Here is a 21,775-nt window from a genome sequence, read left to right as displayed (position 1 = left end):
TGCTGCTGTGCTATGTATATATAAAAATGTAGGAATATGAATATTTTTAGAGTCAGAAAATGTTTCACTGTTTGTTGGTACTAATATCTGTACTTATGTATCACTGAGAGGGGTATGTATCACTAAGTATTTACACTCTGTACTCCTTGGTATCACTAAGTGCTAACCACGGAGTACTAACAAAGATGTGTGAAGTTTAATGAATTAATGTGTGTAAAATACTGGGAACCACAGAGGGCAGATGCTATGGAAGCGTAAAGCGTCTTTTTATTCTGTTTTCTGTCTGCATGTGCTTTGCTTCAGGGTGAACTGCTGTTTAAATGACATCAGGATTAACAGTGGGGAAAAGGCTTCTTTGGGATTCTGGCTCTACCACACTAAAGAGCAGAGAAAGACAGACAGACAACAGATTTCAACAATTTAACATAGAGATCTGCATGAAGCAAGAAGTGGAAAGAGAGCAAACATACAGTACCTGCCCTGTGCTAATAAGACCATGCAGTGTATGTTCAGAAAGACATATAGACACAAGGCCCTGAAGATGGATTATTTGTCTTTCTTTTTGAGGATCTAAAATATTTTGATTTCATAGCATATACAATATGACTGCATTAAAAATGAGTGCTAACATGTACATATTTGTAAACATATACACCAACAAGTCATGCTGATAAGAGCTGCTTTGATTACAAGATCACAACATACATTCTGAGTCAAGTTTTGTTCCCAAATAACCACATAAAATCCCTAGTGACTTCAGTGGGAATTATATATGCATGCAGAATTTCACCATTTGCCTCTGTAGTCCATATGTTTAGAACCCCTGTTATCTTTGGGGTGGTGAGCACATCTTCAACCTGTCAAACATGTGAGTTAAACCACGACTAGAAACTCCCTTAGGAGGCAGTCATCTCTATTTAGCATGGCTACCTATACAGACCCATATTGTGGTTTCTGCAATTTTCATCCAGACTCAGGACAATATTCCACTGTAATTTCAAAGTGCTATTGCTAGTGGTTTGTACAGGGTGTCCATATGTATCATAACCCACTGAGTTACTTTGCAGCATAGTATGTCCATTGCAACAGAATCCCAGTTACAAATATATCTTTTGCCATACAAATATATCTTTGGATTACAAACTAGTAAACCATTGTGGATGGGAGAGGATAAAATTAAAAACACGGTACACCACAATACAAACAACAATATTAACAATAACTCAAGCACCATCTATTATATTCAAATCTTCTTCATCTCACCTCAAAAAAATATAGATTTTTTTCCCTATAAAACTTTCATAATCTCCCTCTTGGACTCCTGTTCCTACTGGCCATCACTTTAATGATATATAATAGTAACCTGTCATGAGAGAGATGGATCTTTGATGATGTATAGCAGCATAATAGGTTCTCAGAGCACAATGATGACATGTTGCAGCTATACATCATCAGAACAGCAGTCAGCAAGATCAGGAGTTCAGGGGATACTCATGACCAGAGTACAGCCATAAAGAAAAAATGAAATAGAAATCCGGGGCCACTTCAGGCAACTCTGCCAATCTGTGGCTGCAAGTAGCTCCTAGATCCTGAGGCCACTACTCAAGCTAGTGTGATGTTCACTGATCATGCTTCAATGGCACATGGGAAGGAACATGCCTTGTTTAAGGCTGAGTGACAGGTCTCTGGTGATAAGAAGTTAGGCAGCCTGGGAAATCAGAATATCTCCCTTAAATCATAGTCTTAATTAGATTTCTTCTCCTCCTATTAAAGAGGAAACTTCTATTCACTATCTTCCACCAGGAATATGTGCATGAGTTCTTGACACATTTCCTATACCCCATTCAACTGAAATGGCAGAGAAGTTTGGTAGTAAATGTAAAAGGGAAGAGCATTGGGATCTTGGGCCTTGCAAATCTGCTTGGACCAACCATTTACAGAACCCGCACTTCCAAATTTAACTGAAGGTGCCAAACATGTGACTTGAACATTTACTATGTGTGTAAGTGTTTGCAGGTTCAGGGCCAAGATGACACATAACATACAAAGAGTGAACAGAGAGAAATCAAATTGGTAGTTTGTTTTACACACACACGCACGCACACACACACATGCACATACCCTTGCAGATATATATATTAAATAGATTAAGTGTCAACTAACCCCATCTGCCCCAGAAAGAAGACATCATTAATTCACATGTTAAGTGTACGGCTTACCATGACATATAGAAGTTAAATGGTTTAGTCAAAGTCACACAATTATTCCAGGTTTGAAATAGAAATAAAACCCAGGAATTTTGACTCTTATCTTTGCCTTAACTGGTAAAAAGCATTCTTGCTACTATTACGCATTTGTATATTTTAACATCATCAGAGTTTTTCTTTTATTCTTGTTGCATGAACATTTCAGAGGAAACCAAAAGGTTTGCACTGGTTCCTCTAGAATTAAAACCGACATCACTGGGCAAAGCACTTGAGAACTTGAGAGTTTGTCTTTTATTGAAAACGGTATGGATTTTTACAAGTTTTGACCCAGTACTAGAAATGAAAGCATCAGGAGGCATTCCCTTTTCTAAAGAGAGATATCAAAAAGTGTTCACTTATTCATGATATTTGTCTACACTAAATGTTCAAAACATCTTCTATAGACAACACTCTTGGACTAGCTAAGCTTTTTCTAAACAACTCTTATCATTGTGTATGTTATTTAAAGGTGCTATATAGAAGGCCATATAATTCCTTTGGGCCTGATCCTTCAGGTGTCTTGCTGCATAAATTCCCATTTACTTCAGTATTTGTTGAGGGTGCTCAGAAATGCACAGGATTTTACACTCAGAGTAATTTTTTTCATTATTAAAAAACAGTATTTTCAGACTTTATTTCCAGTACTGTGATTCCCTCAAGCTGTCCTCTTTACTGTTAAAACACAAGAGTTTACCTGCAGCTGAAAACAAAGGTGTGATGAATGAGATGTATCTTTTCCTTAGGGTGTTTGTCTGTTTTCTTTCTGTGGGGTCATTTATAAACATTTGCTTATTTCAGTTTTATGTTCTCCTGTGAAAAGCACCTGAAGAAACTGATCAGAACATAGGGTATGAGTATTTTGGCAAATACTCCCAAATCCAGCGCAGATAATTTGCGCACACAGGTTCACATTGTAAATCTTTGCATAGGGAGTTGTGTTTAGCATGACCAAATGTTCACTTGTTCATGTTACCCATGTAAGTACATACAAATGAATTTAAGAGACTTTATTGTAGATTCAACTGAGGGTCTGAAGTTCTGAGAATGTGTCATTTATTTTATTTTATTTTATTTTATTTTATTTTTTTACAAAGGCTGTTGTTTTAACTTATTTTGTGTAATATTGCATTGTTCCCTGGACCCTGCCAGTGGCTTGATTTTACAATACAACCAAACTAGCAATGATGGACACTTCCTGCTTTGTTTATGTCCTGTCCATCCACTGAAGTTAGATGAACAAAGAAAAAACACAAGAATGCTTTTTAATGTCATGACTCTGAGCTTAACATCTTAACATAAATTGTTACCATAGTTCAGAGAAACCCATCAACCTCTATTAAATTCAAGTTTGAGTGTAACTTTGTTGTGTAGTTTCCACCCCCCCTTTAATCCAACCATAAATGTTTACAACTTCTCTCTCTGTTTTATAGGTTGTTCAAGTGGTTTTTATGAGCAGATTCAACTGGGAACATTTTTTACTTTTGAAATCAATCTGCTGCTTCTTTCTTCCCCACCTCCTTCCACATAGGATTTCTTGTGGAGTATGATGCCACACAGATGGAATAAGGGAACATATATGGCTCCCTTATATATGTGGTTTGTCCTGACTTATGCCATTTATTGTGCTGTCTGTACTTGTAGGGTATGAGGAGAGGTGTTTTTCTGTAGGGCGGCTTAGGGGTTTTTGGGGGGGAGAGGGTTGTTGGCATTTTTTCATTTATTTGTAATTGAATTTGTTATTTTAAATGTACATTGAATGGTAGAATTATTGCATGAATGCTCTGCTAGGCATTGGTCATACACATACAAAGAAAAAGCCCAGTATCCAAAGCACTTTCAGTCTAATGCTCCTGTCTGATAATATACTCTGTCCAGGGAGACCCTTACACCTGTGTGGGATCCCACTGAAGATCAGGGCTGCCCGGGGGGCGGGGACAAGGGGGAAATTTGCCCTGGCCCCCGCAGAGACTCCCATGAGAATGTCAGAGGCTCCCCCCTGGCCCCGCTCCCACCTCCACCTTCCCCCATCCCCTGGTGCCTCAGCGCACCGCATCCAGGAGCAGCCCTGGACAGAGTTAAAGTGGCATGGCTTGGGTGGGGGCCTGAGCTCCTTCCGCTCCGAGCCATGTGGTAAGGGGGCAGAGCTGCAAGCTGTGGCCGAGTGGCGGGAGCTCAGGTCCCGTGGAGCCAGGACGCTACAGCGCTGTCCAGGGTGGCTACTGGACGCAGCACGCTGAGGCTCCGGGAGAGGGGGGAGGTGGGGGTAAGCGGCATGGTAAGGGGGTCGGGGGGGGTTGGATAAGAGGCAGGGAGTCCTAGGGACAGGGAGGGGGCAGAGGTTCTGGGGGAGTGGTCAGGGGATGGGGAATGGGGGTTGGATTTTGGGCATTCTGGGGGGGGTCTGTCAGGACTCGGCGGGGGTAGATAGGGGTCAGGGAAGTCAGAGGACAGGAAATGCAGGGGTTGTGGGGGTGGAGTCCCAAGGTGGTGGTTGGAGGGGGGTTTTGGGGGGGCGGTCAGGGAACAAGGAGCCGGATGGGTCGGGGATTCTGAGGGGGCAGTCGGGGAGCAGGATGTGGGTGGGGGTTGGATAGGGGGCAGGGCCAGGCTGTTTGGGGAGGCACAGCCTTCCCTACTCTAAAGCTCATTCAGCAGTTTGAGGCTTGCAGACAGCTATTTAACACAAAGAGCCAAGCTGTTATCTTTTCCCTTAGGGCTACCATCCCTTTCGCTTCTCAAATGACAAATTATAGTCTACATTTAATTTCAGTGCCATAGGGAGATTCATGTCAGGGGAAAGTAGCTTCACTTAAAATTAGCCACTTTAGATTAACAGTGATCAAGCTAAGAGAGCCATGGGGGAGAGATTACATGAGAAGAGCAATGTCCTACACCACCTACCTCCTTCCCAACCCTACCAAGGGAGACCCCCTTCCCTTGCATTTCCTGAGGCTCCAGAAGGGTTAATTCAGTGGTTCTCAAACTTTTGTACTGGTGACCCCTTTCACATAGCAAACCTCTGAGTATGACCCCCTTACCTTGTAAATTAAAAACACTTTTTAATATATTTAACGCTATTATAAATGCTGGAGGCAAAGCAGGGTTTGAGGTGGAGGCTGACAGCTCGTGACCCCCAGTAATTACCTTGTGACCCCCTGAGAGGTCCCAACCCCCAGTTTGAGACCCCTTGGGTTAATTTAATTTTAGCATCCTGTGTCCATTCACATGCATGTGCTATTTTGAGCATTTCAGTTTTCATAACATAGGCTCATCCCAGATTCTGGAACAAGCTCAAATGCTCAGTTCGTGGAGTATGTGCATAAGCTATACTAAAGACAAACCCACAGTAAGTGTCTCCAGTTTGTGAGGGACCCCATGGAGCCAGTCTCTAGGAAACAGATAAATTCATGGAGGTTAAGTCCATTAATGGTTATTAGCCAGGATAGGTAAGGAATGGTGTCCCTAGCCCCTGTTTGTCAGAGGGTGGAGATGGATAGCAGGAGAGAGATCACTTGATCATTACCTGTTAGGTTCACTCCCTCTAGGGCACCTGGCATTGGCCACTGTCGGTAGACAGGATACTGGGATGGATGGACCTTTTGTCTGACCCAGTGTGGCCATTCTTATGTTCTAACCTAATGAACCCAAAGTTATGGAGACAGATATGAGCCAAGGAAGCCAGCAAAGTATCAGAAACCTGGAAAAATCTCTGATTAGATGCACTCAGGTGTTTGGTCACAAGCTGAGGAGGTTCAAAAGTTTTAGATTTTTTTAAGCAGATTTTTTTTATTGTTTTTTTAAACTTTTTAAACACAGCAAGCAGCAAATATTTGGCCACATACCTCTGAAACCCCAAACCATGTTCAGGTTTTGGCAGACTAATTTCAGCTTTTCAATTAAAAAAAACACAAGAAGTTTTGAAGGAAAGCAGACATTGTTCGTGATTTTTTTCTGCTTTTTAACCCCCCCAGTTTTAGATCCAAAAAATGTTTTGACGGAAAATATTTGTCCAACCCTTTTAATGAACTTTAGTGCCTTTTAGCACTAGCTGATGCTGAGAACCAGTGATACCTCGTAAAGGTGACTTGAAAAGAAGTTCTCTCAAAACTGGGTTTGTGCCGAGATGCAGAAGGTTTTAAAATGTTTATTTTTCCCAGGGCAGCCTGGGAGAGTGGGGAGGCAAGTGGGGCAATTTGCCCCAGGCTCCACAGGGCCCCCCACAAGAATATAGTATTCTATAGTATTGCAACTTTTTTTTATGGAAGGGGCCCCTGAAATTGCTTTGCCCCAGGCCCCCTGAATCCTCTGGGTGGCCCTGCTGAAGAATCATAGCTCTGAAAGACAAGTGGCATACAAAGGCTCAGAGATGCGAGAGGGCTACAGTCAAGTACATAAGTATGTGTGTGTTTGCACATTTAAATTATATATATATATATATATGTATATGTGTGTATATATATATATAGTATATATTATAATATGGGTGTATATTATATATCAGGGTCATCAATTAATCACAATTAAACACATGCAATTAGCTCAAAACAAATTAACCCTTTTTTAAAACAAGCTTTAATTGCTCAGGGGGGCACCACTGTGTGTTCCTGGGGAGAGGGTAGCCCTTCTCCCACCGCCCTGCTCCAATGTTGCTCCCGCCTCCCCTTGCCCTGGAGTTGCCCTTGGCTAAGGTGCTCCGGACCGGGAGCCTGCTTCCTGTCTGCTGTGCAGAGCGGGGGAGAGGGCATGCTGATGTTGGGGTGTCCCCCCATCCATATACCCAGTCGCTGCTGAGATGGGGTCAGGGAACAGGGGGATCCTGTCTGCTGCTACTGGCTCAGAAGCAGGGCTGGCCTTAGGGGTAAGGCTAGGGTGACCAGATGTCCCATTTTTAAAGGAACAGTTCCATTTTGGGGGACCTTTTCTTATATAGATGCCTATTACCCCCCACCCCATCTCATTTCTTCACAGTTGCTATCTGGTAAGCATAGGTAGGGCAGGCTGGGCCACTGCCCAGGGCACAGTGCTCAGGGGGCAACTCCGGAGCAGGGTTTCTCCTTCTCCACCCCCCTCCTCTGCTGCCATCTGCAGCCACCGCCATTGCTCCTACACCCCACTCCTTCCTTCTGCCTTGGCATCATCCCTGGCCAAGTTGCTCGCAACCAGGAACTTCCCATCTGCTGTGCAAAGGTGTGGGAGGAAGGAGGGCTGATGTCAGGCAGTCCCCATCCCCGCACCCTGTACCTAGTCTCTGCTGAGCTGGGGTGCGGGGACAGGGTGCTTGTCTGTGCTGTTACCTCTGGGTCAAGAGTGGGAAGTGCCAGTGGCTGTTGCTGTCTGAACAAGCTTTCAGACTGGTGACTGCTCTGCTTAAAGACACACTCTCCCCAACACACACACAGTCTCACACACTCCCCCAACACGCACACAGATTTTCCCAACATCCAAAAATATTTTTAAATGGTATTCTATTATCGTTTAAGAGTATGATTATAATTGTGATTGTGACTTTTTAATTTTGTGATTTTTTTTAATCATTTGACAGCCTATATATATTTCACACAATATCTGAATAGTTGCTGTGCTGATATTTTTAAATGACGATTTCAAACTTAATTTAAAACTATTTTAAAATTTCCCACAGCCCTTTAAAGTTCAGACTCTATTTCACAGATTTGTATTGTTTCACAGAGGTGCAGACATTCAGATCTTTGTTTCCTCTAAAAACAAAACAAAACACAATTTAGACCAAAATTGCCCAACTCTGTACCAGGTCTTGCAAATAGTATGGAGAATGATGCTTACATCCATGCAGTGTCTGATTGACGTCAGTGGGATTCTTTGTAATAGCAAGAGCTCTTCCTAGTCACATTTGCCAGATCAGGTCTTTGGATGCCTAAAATTAGGCTTTACCTATCATATGGGGGTACTGATGCTATAATCTGATTTTGTGTCCACACTCAGTCCCACTGATTACAACGAAATTCAGTGCAACTGTAACACTCCTCCTACATGGTCCAGATTACAGGAACAGAGCTGGTCTTATTTTCAAAGAGATGAGCACCCACAATTCTGACTGAAGACAATGGCTGCAGGTGCACAACACCTCAGAAAATCCAGCCACTTATTGACAGGTCTATACTGTGCTGTAGGTGCCCAACATCATATACCTATCCAATACTGACAACTTTTGCCTTCATATTTAAAAGATATTCTCTTTTGGTCAGACTGAGTTCATGAGCTTATGTTTATTTAAAATGTGATGAAAAGATAAGATATGGTTTCAAATTAAAAACTAAGGGTCAGTCAGTGAAGAGCAACCTTTTAACTATTGGAATATTTCTTTTGGTCCTCGTCCCTTGAAATATTTTGATTTATGCACAGTAAATGTAACAGGAGCCAGCGTATCTTCATTCATCTGGTGGATATATCTCCATATAAACAGGAGCTCTCTCTTGCCCCCATTCCTCCATTTATAAATAAATAATAAATATGCTTATAAATTCTTTCCCTCTCAAGCCTATATTTTAGGGTACATATATTTTACAGTTTTACACCTGTCTGAATAAATTTTCTCAGAAAAGTTAACAGAGAGCAATAAAATATACAGATTCAAAAGTGTTGTCAGTAATGTTTAACATCACATATTACAATTCATGGAAATCTTGATATACTTGCAGATATTTCACCAGAAGGAAAAATGGGTTACATTCGCTGGATAAATTATTTGTTGAAAATTATTCCCTCTATTCTAGTGTAAATATTTACTTCCTCTTCTTATAGTCTGTGAAGGTCTATTGCAATTGCAAACAACATATAGCCCAGCCATGCTACAGTGTAACAAAATTCCATTCTGTTATGCCGCTGAATATTGCATATGATGATGTGAAAACTATTTCAAATGTAATTTAATGCATATTGTCAATGTAGATTTAGATCACTCATAGCTGAAGAATATGTCCATACTACAATTTTGTGAGGGACAACATGACATGAATGTGCACATTTGATTGTTACATTGGTTATTACATGCAAAATGCCACAAATCTCTGAGATGGACCTGACTGCTGAATTTTGCATTTGGTTCATCTAGTTGACTGAAATCACAGTTAACTAAACATCCTGTAATGACATCTTAGAGAAGCATTCATCTTATCAATGTTTATTTCAGAAATGCTTGAAATATGAATTCCTGAAAGATGCTTTTGATACTCTCTGCTGGTTTCAGACAGAAATAGTTGTATAACAGTTGTTTAGGGCTACAACTTCACACTTCAAGTTTCAAATGTTTCTATTTCTCAGATTATTCTATTGCAGACATTTTAGAGATGCCCACCCTCTCCAAACAGAGCTAGGGGAATTATTTATTATGAGCAATGGGCCTGATGCACCACTGAATGGTTGCAGTGTTATAGCAGTACAACTTCATGGACTACACTGGAGTAGCAGTAAAGTTTGGCGTAATTTGTGGTGAATCATGGCTAATAAATTTTGGTTTAATTCTCAAACTAAATTATTATTATTTCAGTATTTGACCAACTCCTTAGAAGGTTGAAGAATATTTGGTGAATAATTTTTGTGATGTATTTTTTTCCTTATTGATCATTGAATAAATTATTGGTAAAGAATTGTTTTCATTTGCCCCTCAACTGTACTCTCCACCTAGCTTTTGGAGGTCATCGGTGTCTCTGGGCAGCTATGTTTTTTATTTTGTTTAGCTAAGTCCTCTTTTAGCCCCTGAAAAGCAAATACAATCCCACTGTTAGGTGCTAAATATTGAACAAAAAGAAAGGTTTGTGTTCAAATGAAAGCTGGACAAAAATTTATATTGTTCCTCTCCACATGCCATGACACCTTATTCCTGTATAGTACTATTTTCCAGTTGAATGGATTTTGATATCAAATAGCACTAAGAAATATGGTTCTGCTATTTGAAGTCCAAAGAGAAGGTTTATGTGAAAGAATCAAATATTTTTAATCCCACATAAATAAATTAGTAGTTTTTGCTAATATGGCCTTCTTACAGTTTCATCATGGGCTGATAAATTTTCATTTCAATTCATTTTGATATATAGAAGAGGATAAAAAAATAAATAGACCAAGACCAAATTTAGTATAAGATGCTTCTTATCCATGTGTTCTTTTCAGTTCAGTGAACAATGTTTTTCACTATTATTTTCCGCCCATGATTCTCTCATATGCTATACTCCTGACATAATGGAGTATAATACTGAATCCTTCTTCATGCACAGGAAACTCAGCTTGTCAGTGCCAGAAGACATACAACTACTCTTAACAAGCAGAAAAGCAAGGCCTAACTTTCGACCATGGCCACAGAGAAATTATGTGGGTGCAATCAAAATGTAATCTGTCCATCCATCTCAAACTGGACCTGATAGGCATTCTAATATATTCCCCTGACAGCAACAAGCATTGGATTTTTTTTTCTGATTTTGAAAAAAACTGATTTTTGGGGGGGGAGGAGGGGTAAATGTCAAAAAACACCTGCAGCACAATTAGGGTGACCAGACAGCAAGTATGAAAAATCGAGACGGGGGTGGGGGGTAATAGGCACCTACATAACACAAAGCCCCATGTATCAGGACTGTCTCTATAAAATCAGGACATCTGGTCACCCTAAGTACAATACTGATGCAGAAATATACATCTAAATTGTATATTTAGAAAAAAAATCTACCTTATTTTATTAACAGGACAAATTAAGTGCAATTTTCATGAAATATTACATATGTGGAGACAGATATTTGAATGGGCCAGGGAGCAAGGTATTTAAACTCTATATCCCAATGTAGCCCCTAAACTATACCTAAGCTTATGGGCATACTGTATTCTGCAACAACCAATGTTAGTCTGGATCTGCAAAAGCAGCAAAGAGTCCTGTGACATCTTATAGACTAACAGACGTTTTGCAGCATGAGCTTTCGTGTGTGAATACCCACTTTGTCGGTTGTTGCTCTAAGGCACTGTAATGCAGACATAAAAAATACAGAAAAGAAATAGCAGTCCATGGTGTTGCCATGCACTCTTGTATTTATTTATTTATTTATTAAGCATTGCATTAGAACTCAGAGGCCCCAGAGGTACATCTACACTGCAGAAGGGAGCGAGTCTACAAGGCTAGGTAGACAGACACACTCTAGCTCTGCCTGAGATAACACAGACAAAATAGCAGCATGGACACTGCAGCATTGGCAGCTGGCCGGATTAGTTGCCCAAGTTCAAACATATCTGACCCCTGATCAAGTCACCACCTATGTCATAACATCCACACTGCTATATGTAATGCACAAGCTCAACTGACTGCCCAGGCCAGGAGACTCACTCCCAGCTGCAGTGTAGACATACCAGCAAGGATAAGGGCCCACAGAAGTAGGCCCTGTGAAACACACACAAGACACACTCTACCTCAAAGGCCACAAACAAAATTTTGTAGAGATTGACTGAATAGGGCTTTGCTGAAGACTGGATTTGAATGAGAGGAATGACTGTTTGTGTGCAGGAAGTGCGAGTCATCAAAGAAGGCCTGGAGCTGAGAATTGGTGATGAGAATAAAGAAAGCTGTAATCAGCACATTAGAGAGAGGCTAAGTAGCAAGGGCATGAAATGAGAGCAAAGTCTCAAAAAATGAGTGTGAATAACTTGAGTTTCATGTGGAAAGAGAAATGAAGACCAGGAAAGGGATACAAGGAAGGGATAATATGGTCAGAGCTGCAGAGAGGATGGTGAATGTATAGGAATAGTATGGTATCGCTTTGGTGAGCTTTCTAGTGGGACTCACTGTGTTTTGTTTTAGAAGACTACAGAAACCCATCAATGCAGCAGTATGTACTGTAGCCAGGCCTTGTGTGTTTGTGTTTATTTAGTAAATATAGTCATTTGGGATCCTGGTTTCTTCAAAGTCTTGAATAAAGACACCAGGCACAGCAGATGGTAATTTCAGTAGTCACATTTTGAGCAGAGAAGGAGGAAGACATGAAATGCAGCGAGATCAGTGGGAAGCAGGCTATAGTAGTTGAAGTGGGAGGTAAGTAAGGCACAGTCTAGTATTTTCAGTAGAACACCTAGAATTTAAACCATTCCATTTGATTTTGGAGGCAAATCCTGTCTCTTGCAGCAAACTCTACAAGAAGAACCTGGCACAGGGAACCTTAAACAGTTTGATGGACAGATATCCTCCCATCCCCAACACCACAGAGCAGCAATAGCAGAACAATTACAAATAACAGAGCTTGCAGTAGTCTCTGCTGTGGTAATGCCTCTCCCTCATATATGGGGAAATGGCAGACAGGCCCTTGGAGTAATGCCTCCACTCACTCCACCCCTGTTTCTCACAAAGCTGCTTGCCCCAAACTTGCCCCTTCCTCAGTGAATGGAAGGAGCTTCCACAAAATGCATTCTGCCTTGAGCAGGTGTTTCCCATCCTGGCATCTTGCAATTTGAGCCTTAGTTATTTCTCAAAGGATGCACCACCCATAGTTTGGAAAAGGGGTTGTTTGACAGCATTTTAAGAATCACCTGCATTTCCAAAAACATCATTTGAATTTTGAGCATCTCCAAAGTCTCAAGGGGCATTTTGCAAAAAGACAGCATGAACTATCCAACAATCTCTCAGACCTATCATGATATTAGAGCTCTGCCACCTTCTTCCGTTCCCTTCTTTTCTGGCCTCTAACAGCTTCAAACAGTTAAATCTCCTTAATTGTACAACTGTTGAAGGTAATTTAGCTATTTACTGCCCTTTCCAGAGGCTTTGGCCAGTGTTTTATTGAATTTTCCTGATTAACATCTGTTTTATGACTGCTGTAAAATAGTCATAAATAATCAGGAAAAAGTTGTAAAATAATGATTCGAGATTCCTGTCTCCCAGCCCTGTTACACTGAAAGTGACTCACTTCTATAGAGAAATCTCCTTCAGCCTCAATCTTTCTATAATATCTTTAGGATATTTCCCTGTAATTTTGCACTGGAATAAAATAATGTGAAAATATTGTTTGTCAAGCAGTGCAATAAAAACTAAGTGGCATTTTAAATTTTGTATACACAATATTACAGCATACTTGAAGAGTTAAGAAATATAAAATTGGCGATTAGGGAGCTCAATATAAATATCATGTCTCTGAAGATGAGAAAAGGGAATCCTTTGAAGTCTACACTCTATATCACAGCAGCTGGAAAACTAGAACCACAACTATTGCTTATAATTTAATTCTCAGAGGAAGTTATAAGCCCTGGTTGTAATGAGGAATTGTTCTTCAGCAACCCAAACAGTACATTTCCATTGATAAATAAATCTGTTGCTGTTATTTTAAAAAATTGCGTTTGACAATATCTGCAAACTATACCTTATGAAAAGCCATTCCACAAGCAAAATCTTGTAAAGAGATTTTATGTGAAAAACAATTATATAAAAAGAGGCATGATCAAAAAATAGGATTTTAGCATGAACATTTTTTAAAAAAATATGTATAGGGTTGAAAACTTTAGCTACTGTGTCCAGAACAACCATATTCAGTCAGTGTGCATCTAAAATCAGTGGCCCAGATACTCAGCTACCTTCTGGGGGTAATTTAAGGAACTGGGCTGCAAAGAAGCTGATTTGGGGTTCCTGAGTCTAGGACCAATTTTAGGTTGGCCTCAGACCCAATATAGTTTAGTAAGTTCTTGGAGCTGTTTTGCCAGCCAGCAGAATCCTCAATTTGAGAGAGCCTGGGGTTAATGATTCATTTGTGCTGCCAATGTAGTGCAAAGGAGCTGAAATGAAGATGCTGAGTGTCTATAAACCACATCCTCCTTGCTTTAATCACACATCACCCCATTGTAGTCAAAGGAAGAAGATTCTTCTGACCTAATCCCTCTGGACTATTTGTACCAAGTCACAACCCTGTATTGGGATGGCAGAGCAAGGCTCCAAGGCACAAGGCCATCACAAGGCTGGCTCTGGGCCTCTGTAGGGAATAATGAGGAATGAGGGTTGATCCTCGGGGAAACGGGACAAATCCCCCCTTGAGAACAGGACAGAGTTTTCCTCTCCCAACCCCAATTCACTTACACAGGAAAACCCACAGTTGGGTTAATCAAACACATATCCTGGATTAATAAATACATTCTACAATTACAAAAATGGTCCAATTCTCAGTGCAATTATCCCTTATTTGCCCTGATGTAACTGTGATCAGAATCTAGTCCTAACAAACCATTCATTTCTACAAACAACAACAACCACATTTTTATGCAGTGCAGGATTCCTAAAGAAAAGGATTCCACTTCCAGAAGCTTTATGGATACATAGTCATTTTGTGGGTTACAGAATATATATAAACAACCTTTCATGTCCTTTCCCTACTTCCTTTCTTTTACCTGCTGGAATCTAGACCCTAGATTAAAAATATGTGTCTCTGAAAGGAAGTTTCCTCTTTCCATCTCTCTTTCCCACCTCCTGCCACCTTACCTTGGTTCAAGATTACTATCTCCTCCTGATGCAGAAAGCCATTTGTTTAGATGAAAGGAAATTCAAAATGGAGAATAGGGTTTATATATGGTAAGCCCTGCCTACAGGAAATGTTATGCCAATCAGAGTCAGGTTTGGGACTAGTGGGAGAGAGAGAGAGACAGACTGTGACTGTGTATATATCTTTGTAGCAGGCATTAGGGTTGTTTCTGGAGGAAACTAGGGAGCCTTGTTTGAGTAAAGTTGCAGAAGGAAAATAACATTTCATATATGTATAGTTATTTTGTTTTAAAACTGTGTTTTATCTATGTATTGTATTTATTCACTTGCTTATACATGAAAATCATAAAAATCACCTTCCTCAAAATATGCATTTTGGAGCTCTGTTTACTAGTTTCCAATCCTTATTACTGTTCAAAGCTGTGACATGAGAAGGTAGATCCTCTTCTGATAAAAATGGGTGCAGTTCCATTAGAGCTGAGCACAGCTTATTCACAGAAAAAATGTAGTTTCACTTAACTTGAAACTATTCACAAATTTACCATATATTTTTGGCCAATGCTGGAGGGAGGGTTTAGATTCAGAAGAGAACTTAAGTATCATGTATAAAACAACCGAGGAAGGAGGCTCACTTATAATTTGTAGCCCTAGTGGTGAGAACACTCATCTGGGACATGAGCATCTTGGAGTCACATCCCCCTCTGCCTAATAAAGAGATTTGCTCTTTGGTCTCCCATGTTATGGGACAGTGTTCTAATCACTGGGCTATAGGATAATATTGGGACATAGTTTTCCTAATCACTCCTGTTGAAGCTGTTCCACAGTGTATAACTAATTAAATAATCATTGGAGCAGGTAGAGAAACTTGGGTCTCCTGGGCACATGCTATAACCACCACGCTATAGAGTCATTCTCCTACTTCTTTTCTGGCCCGCTGGCTATTAACATATTTTATACAAAGTGGAACAGATCCAACAGGAGAGACTGTTAGACACCTAACCCAGACGCTTAGGCCTTTACCTTGCAGGTAGAAGGTGAACCAACTTCAAGTCCTTCTCTAATGGTTGCTTATCCAGGGGTTCTCAAACTGGGGAGTCACAACCCCACAGGGGATAATGAGGTTATTACCTGGGGGTTGCAAGCTGTTAGCCCTGCACCTGGCAGGGCTCAGACCGTCATCCCTGTGCCCACATTAAATTAAATTTAAAATCCTCATTTTGAATTTATAAGGGGGTGGTTTCACTCAGAGACTTGGTGAAGGGGGTCACCAGTACAAAAAGTTTGAGAACCAGTGGAATAGCTTCAATGGCAGAGCTTCAGGGAGACCCATTCATTATAGTATTTAGGGCATGCTACTGCAAGGTAGGAGACCAAAGTGCAAATGACTGCTCTATATTGGGGGGTGGGGGAATTGAACCTACGTCTGCCCATATCCCTAGGCAGTGGTTTTACTAGTGTGGTAAAGGTTATAAAGAAACCTGGCTGAACTTTTTTAAGCAGATATAAAATTTTCTAGAAAATCTGCTTGTCAGCACACAAAATTCTTAGTTTGGGTCAAATATACTTTTCAGGACAGAGCTGAGATGCCATTAAAAAAATAGCCAGAGGAGGACATGGTGGTGCTTTCCTTAAAAGCTGTGGTTATGCACTCACCTGGAACGTGAGAGGTGCACAGTCATAGTTATACGTAATGATGATTCACTGTCCTCTTCTATGAAGTGCCACTATAGCTACGTCTACACTATCAGCTAAGGGTGTGAGACCCCTGCTCATGTACACATACTAGCACTAGCTGTCACTGAGTTAGCATGAGTATATAGCAGTGCAGCCATGGTAGCATGGTCATAGTCACTGGTTTCTTGCAGGCTGGTACTCAGCCCAGCCCTGCCATTGATTGAGCTCTGCAGCAGGATAGCCAGTGGTTAGGGAACTTTCCTAAGAAGGGGTAGACATGTTCAAATCCCTTCTTTACATCAGGCAGAAGGGGGGAAATGAACCTGGGTTTCCCACATCTCATGTGAGTAGGCTAACCACTGAGCTAACGGTCATAGAGAACACAGCAGCACCCTCTCCTCCAGCTATTTTGTGACATTAGCCTTTTAATGGGAATCCATTTTAGTTTGAATGAAAAGTTTCATTTCACCCTAAATAGTTTTTTTTTCAATTTGCCAATATTTTTCTCGATTCTTGAATTTGGTTTGAGCTGATCCCCCCCCCCGTTCCTTTCCCCCCCAAAAAAAAATCCACGTAAATCAAATAATCAGTTATCTCCCCGCTCTAGTTATGAGTGAGGCAGCAGCAGTTCCTTCTCTGGCCATTTTGTGGATCTAGCCCTTCATTTCCTTTGCTTTTTATTTTAAAAATGCCCAAAAAATCTAAAGAAAACATTTTGTTTGACCCAAAACAAAGTTTTTGTTTACTTTTTTGATTTGCTTTACTTTTTTCCAACATTTTTGGTTTTTGTTTGACCCACATTTATTTCCCCCTGCCACCTTTCCAATTTTCTGGGGACTGCTGGTGAACCAAAATATCAGTTATCTGGCTTTAAATTCCATTAAAGTTAAGGTACCCATAGCTATACCAATTCACACCTGCTATGACTCTGACCCTGTAGGTGCTTTATTTTCTTATTTCACACTAAGTATAGGAAAAATTCACATTCTTATACTAAAATCTAAGTATATTAGGTCAGATTCCAATATCATGTTACACTGGCAAAAATAAACATAAGTATTTGTTTGAATTTATACTGTTCCAGTAGGATCAGAATTGGTTATTTACACAATAACTAAAGCATCCTAAAACAGAATTAGCTACTCATTATGGAATTATAAAATACCTATCACTTTAGTCTGTAGGCTCAAAGATCCTTGCTTCTTCAATGCCATGCCCAATTATTGTGCAAGAAAAAATCTGCCAAATCTCATCCCTTTTGAGCATCAGCTCCTTGTTCTTTTTTGGAACTTCTCAATGAAGTCCCTGTCAAAAATCAGGCAATGCACAGAGTTTCACAAATGGGAGAGGAAGGGGAAAATCAAAGCTTTAAATCAGACTTTTGCAAAGAGGTTTTATTTGAATTCAATTTTGTTGAAAGGTTCAGCTCACTTCTAATTTGCACATCCCCACATTTGTCTAGAAATAGGGCTGGAAGGGAGAGCAATCTCATATTCCTGGCTAGGTCAGAAGACCCACAAGACTTTCATCTCAATATTTCTTTGATAGGAAAGTCCTTAATAGTCAGGGAAGAAAATATTTTCTCATACCATCCCTAGCTCATATTTTTATCCTCCACTTTCCGCCTAGGGCAAGGATATGTTTGTTATGACTGGAGTAGTTAAAGAAGTGTAATGGAATCAAACTCTTACTACTGCAGGTGTCAGCTGGTCACTCGGAGAAGTTATAATTATGTGCTGTTTAACTCTGTTATTTTACTTGTGTAATTTTTCTCCCTTCTTTATAGTTCTGCTAATGTTGTCATATGATTGTAGCAAAGCTGTTGAGCCAGTTGAAATTGTCAGTCTGTTCCTAATCTCTTCTGACACTGTGCTTAGAAATTTAATGAGACAATACCCAATTTAACAAATGATGGCTCTGCTGCTTGCTCTCTGTTGTTGCAAAGAGAGTTGTCTTTTTCTGAATCATTTTGCGTAAAATGTCATGTGTTTAAGCTAGTGTGACCAGAGTCCTTTCTCCGCTAAGTGCTATTTCTCTGCATGACATTGGGAAAGGTATGAGAGGATGTTCTCTACACCCTGCATATTGTGATTGCAAAATAGTAACTAAATGGCCAAAGGGGGAAAAAAAGGTTATTTTGCTGGAGAAACTGGCTTTCATAATTCTCTGCATTAGAAACAGCCTCATTATAGTGGGCCAGGAAGAATTCATGGCATAGGCTGGAAGCTCTGTGAGGTATGGTACCCCTCTGCATGGGGCTCTCAGTCTGGGGAAGTTGCCCTCCCGGATCAAACAGATCAGTCCCCCAAAATCTGAAGAACTCTGGGCTCTGCACTGCCTCCCTAACTACATAGCTTCACATGCACCTTGCTGCCAGGAGATCCTATCTGTCCAATGACTCTAGAAATACCCTGAGATTCATAGATTCCAAGACCAGAAGGAACCATTGTGATCATCTACTTTGACCTCAGGTATAGCATAGGCCATAGAACTTCTCCAAAATAATTTTAGACAGACATCTAATCTTGATTTTGGTAAACTGTTCCAGTGGTTAACTACCCTAATTTGTCTACCTTCAGCTTTCATCTATTGTTCTACCTTTCTACTATAAAATCTCATTAAGTCTCTCTGAAACTTGCTTCATCTATACAGAGAGCCAGCTCCTTCCTTCCACCAGGCATCAGAGTAACTGTGTATCATTAGGGGATCTAGTCACTACTGTGCACTCTCCTTTCACATTCTGATGAGGGTAGAGGCCATGGAGCAGACGATACTGTCTTTTCCAGAGATCTTTCTGCTGTTTTGCCTGGAGTCCACAACACTAAGATTGACTAGGACCTGGCACTGCCCCTCCTGCAGCAGGCCGCATGCCTGAAATTATCCCCAACCCCAAGTTGTGGTGATGACTAAAAAGGCTTCTGTTGCATATAATATTTTGTGTTCACTCCCTTTGGATGATATTTGAGTAATATCTATATAAATGTTGCCCCTTGGAAGAATGCAGCCAAGGAGATGATATGATCCTTCCTGGGAAGTATGCATGTAGTTTCTACCATTTTGTGATATTTCTAAAGCAATAAATTACAGCCGATAGAGGACTGGAAAAGGATTCAACACACATTCCCTAAAATGATTATGGTATGTTGGCACTGTCCTCTTCCTACCTTTCTCAGCCCTCTTTTGCAAAGACACCACTTCCAGTACAGTAAGGCAAAAGCAGAGACTGCACCACAGAAGCATGATATTGGTCCCTTCACAGCTGTGAAAGAGTTTGGGAAGAAAAGTTACTAGAGCTCTCTTTCCTCCTCTTTGTGAACCCCCACAACACCATACAAAATCTGCTCTGTATGTGCACATCCTGGACATTTTAGAAGTCATATCAATATACATTTATCAGTAACGACTACTGAAACCAAAGTTCACATTTCAGAGGAGAGTCATGCTTCATTCATATCATTGATACTGAAGGGGCCCCTCCCCGAGATCCCAGCCACACTGCATGCTTTGTGCTACTCAAGGCATGAATCACTATTTTGTTTATAAGACATCTGAAGAATAATAAAACCCTTAACCTTGTCCAAATAAAGACAATATATAGCAATGATGAGAACATCATGAGGTGATCCCCTGAGAGTCCTTTCCAGCCTTGGTAACTGACCACTACAACTCCAGGTATTCCTAGTCACGACAATGCTTTCTTATAGCCCTTGAGCAGACCACAGCATGGAGGGTTATGTACAATCAGTAGCCAGCTTCCCCCACTTGCTTCTAGGGAAGAGTATTCCAGGCTCTAATCCTGCCTGACTGCTTATATAAATCCTGGCTGCTGGGGGAGGGAGTGGTTACTCCCACCCAATTAACTCCTCAGCTGTATCTCTACTCAGTTAATTGGCACCCTCCACCAATTTCCTGTTTTTCAATCAGGTCCCGATTAATGTATGAGGTGGAGATTTGAGTGACAGGGTTCTGAGTCAACTCTTGATTTAGCATGGCCCGTTCTAGGAAAGTTTTCGTGGGAACAGAATGGAGTCTTTGAAGGCAAAGGACAGAAATTCCACTCATAGGAGTACCCATCTCTTTATTTGGTCCTTGACACATCAGGAAACATATGAAGTTATTATTCCTGAAAATAAATGCTCCCTTCTTTTGTCCAAATAAAATATATTAATCTTTCACAGTAGATTGAGATAAAGAGGGAATCATTGTGTATGTGCGGTGCTTTGATTAGAGTAACTTTATTGACAATATGAAGAAGTTTGGCTATGAATCAGAATGAGTGAAGTAACCAATCCTATAAAACAATTAGACATTTATACAAGTTCTTCCCCTCACAGAGAGATTTCTTAAGATTTCAGTTTTACCATGAAGGATATACTGTCTTTAATTAAGCTGTCTTAAAGTATTCTCACTTACTATATTTTTTCTTCATCATTCTGATTTTTCATCCATTTCCAATTTTCTCATTAGATCTAGCATCTTTACAGACAATTAATGAAATATTTTCTTTCAAAAAATCAAACATCTAAGACCTCTATAGCTTCAGGATAAACTTTTATAGTTAACAGTTGAATCAAGGACACAGTCTCATAAAAATACCCGCTTTGTTCACAGAATTTAGTGTAAATAGTGGTTTCCCAATGTATTAAGGCACCAATCCTGCAAAGCACTTAAATGTGTGCATAACATTGCTAATGTGAGTAGTACAACTGAAGTCAGTGTCTAAATTCCAAATAAATAAATAGCTAACTAGTCTAAGTAGCAATCCTGTTTGCAGAAACATCTTCTGCTATTAGCCTATACATGGTTGTATGCACAAAACTGCATGCAAAATGTTAATGGTAGAGGGGTGGTCTTTTAGAAAATTTGGCCCAAGATATTTAATGTTTACAAAGTATAAATTTTATTGTGTACACAGTAATATATTTCTGGTGTTCTTAGAAAGATACTTTTCAGATTTTGAAACAGCATAGTGACTGATAGCAATTGGAAGTGTACTAGATAATGTTTAACTGTTCAGAATTAAAGACTACACTGTTAGAAAACAAAAATACTACAAATGTTTCGGCTCAATCAATTGAATAGTAAACCAGGGTTGACAAGATAATGGATAGGAAAGGAGAAATCCCTCCTACTGAAATTGCCAACAGTTTCAGAACATTACCTTAAACTTTATACACTGATTTTAGCTGTTGTCACAAGCTGAAATAGAAGCTTATATTCATTAGATGTCTTTTCCATTACCTAGACCCAAATGACACTTGGATGGGTTAATAGTAGCACAGGAGTTGGTCCAGGAAGACATTATTGCACTCTTGTATTGAAAGGCCTTTTGAGCAGACAGTTTATTATTGAGCACTACAGGATACCTTTGCTCTGGTGCTAGAAGGGT

This window comes from Gopherus evgoodei, chromosome 9 (assembly GCF_007399415.2).
Source record: "Gopherus evgoodei ecotype Sinaloan lineage chromosome 9, rGopEvg1_v1.p, whole genome shotgun sequence".
Lineage (NCBI taxonomy): Eukaryota > Metazoa > Chordata > Testudines > Testudinidae > Gopherus > Gopherus evgoodei.
Note: the sequence above shows the minus strand (reverse complement) of the source record.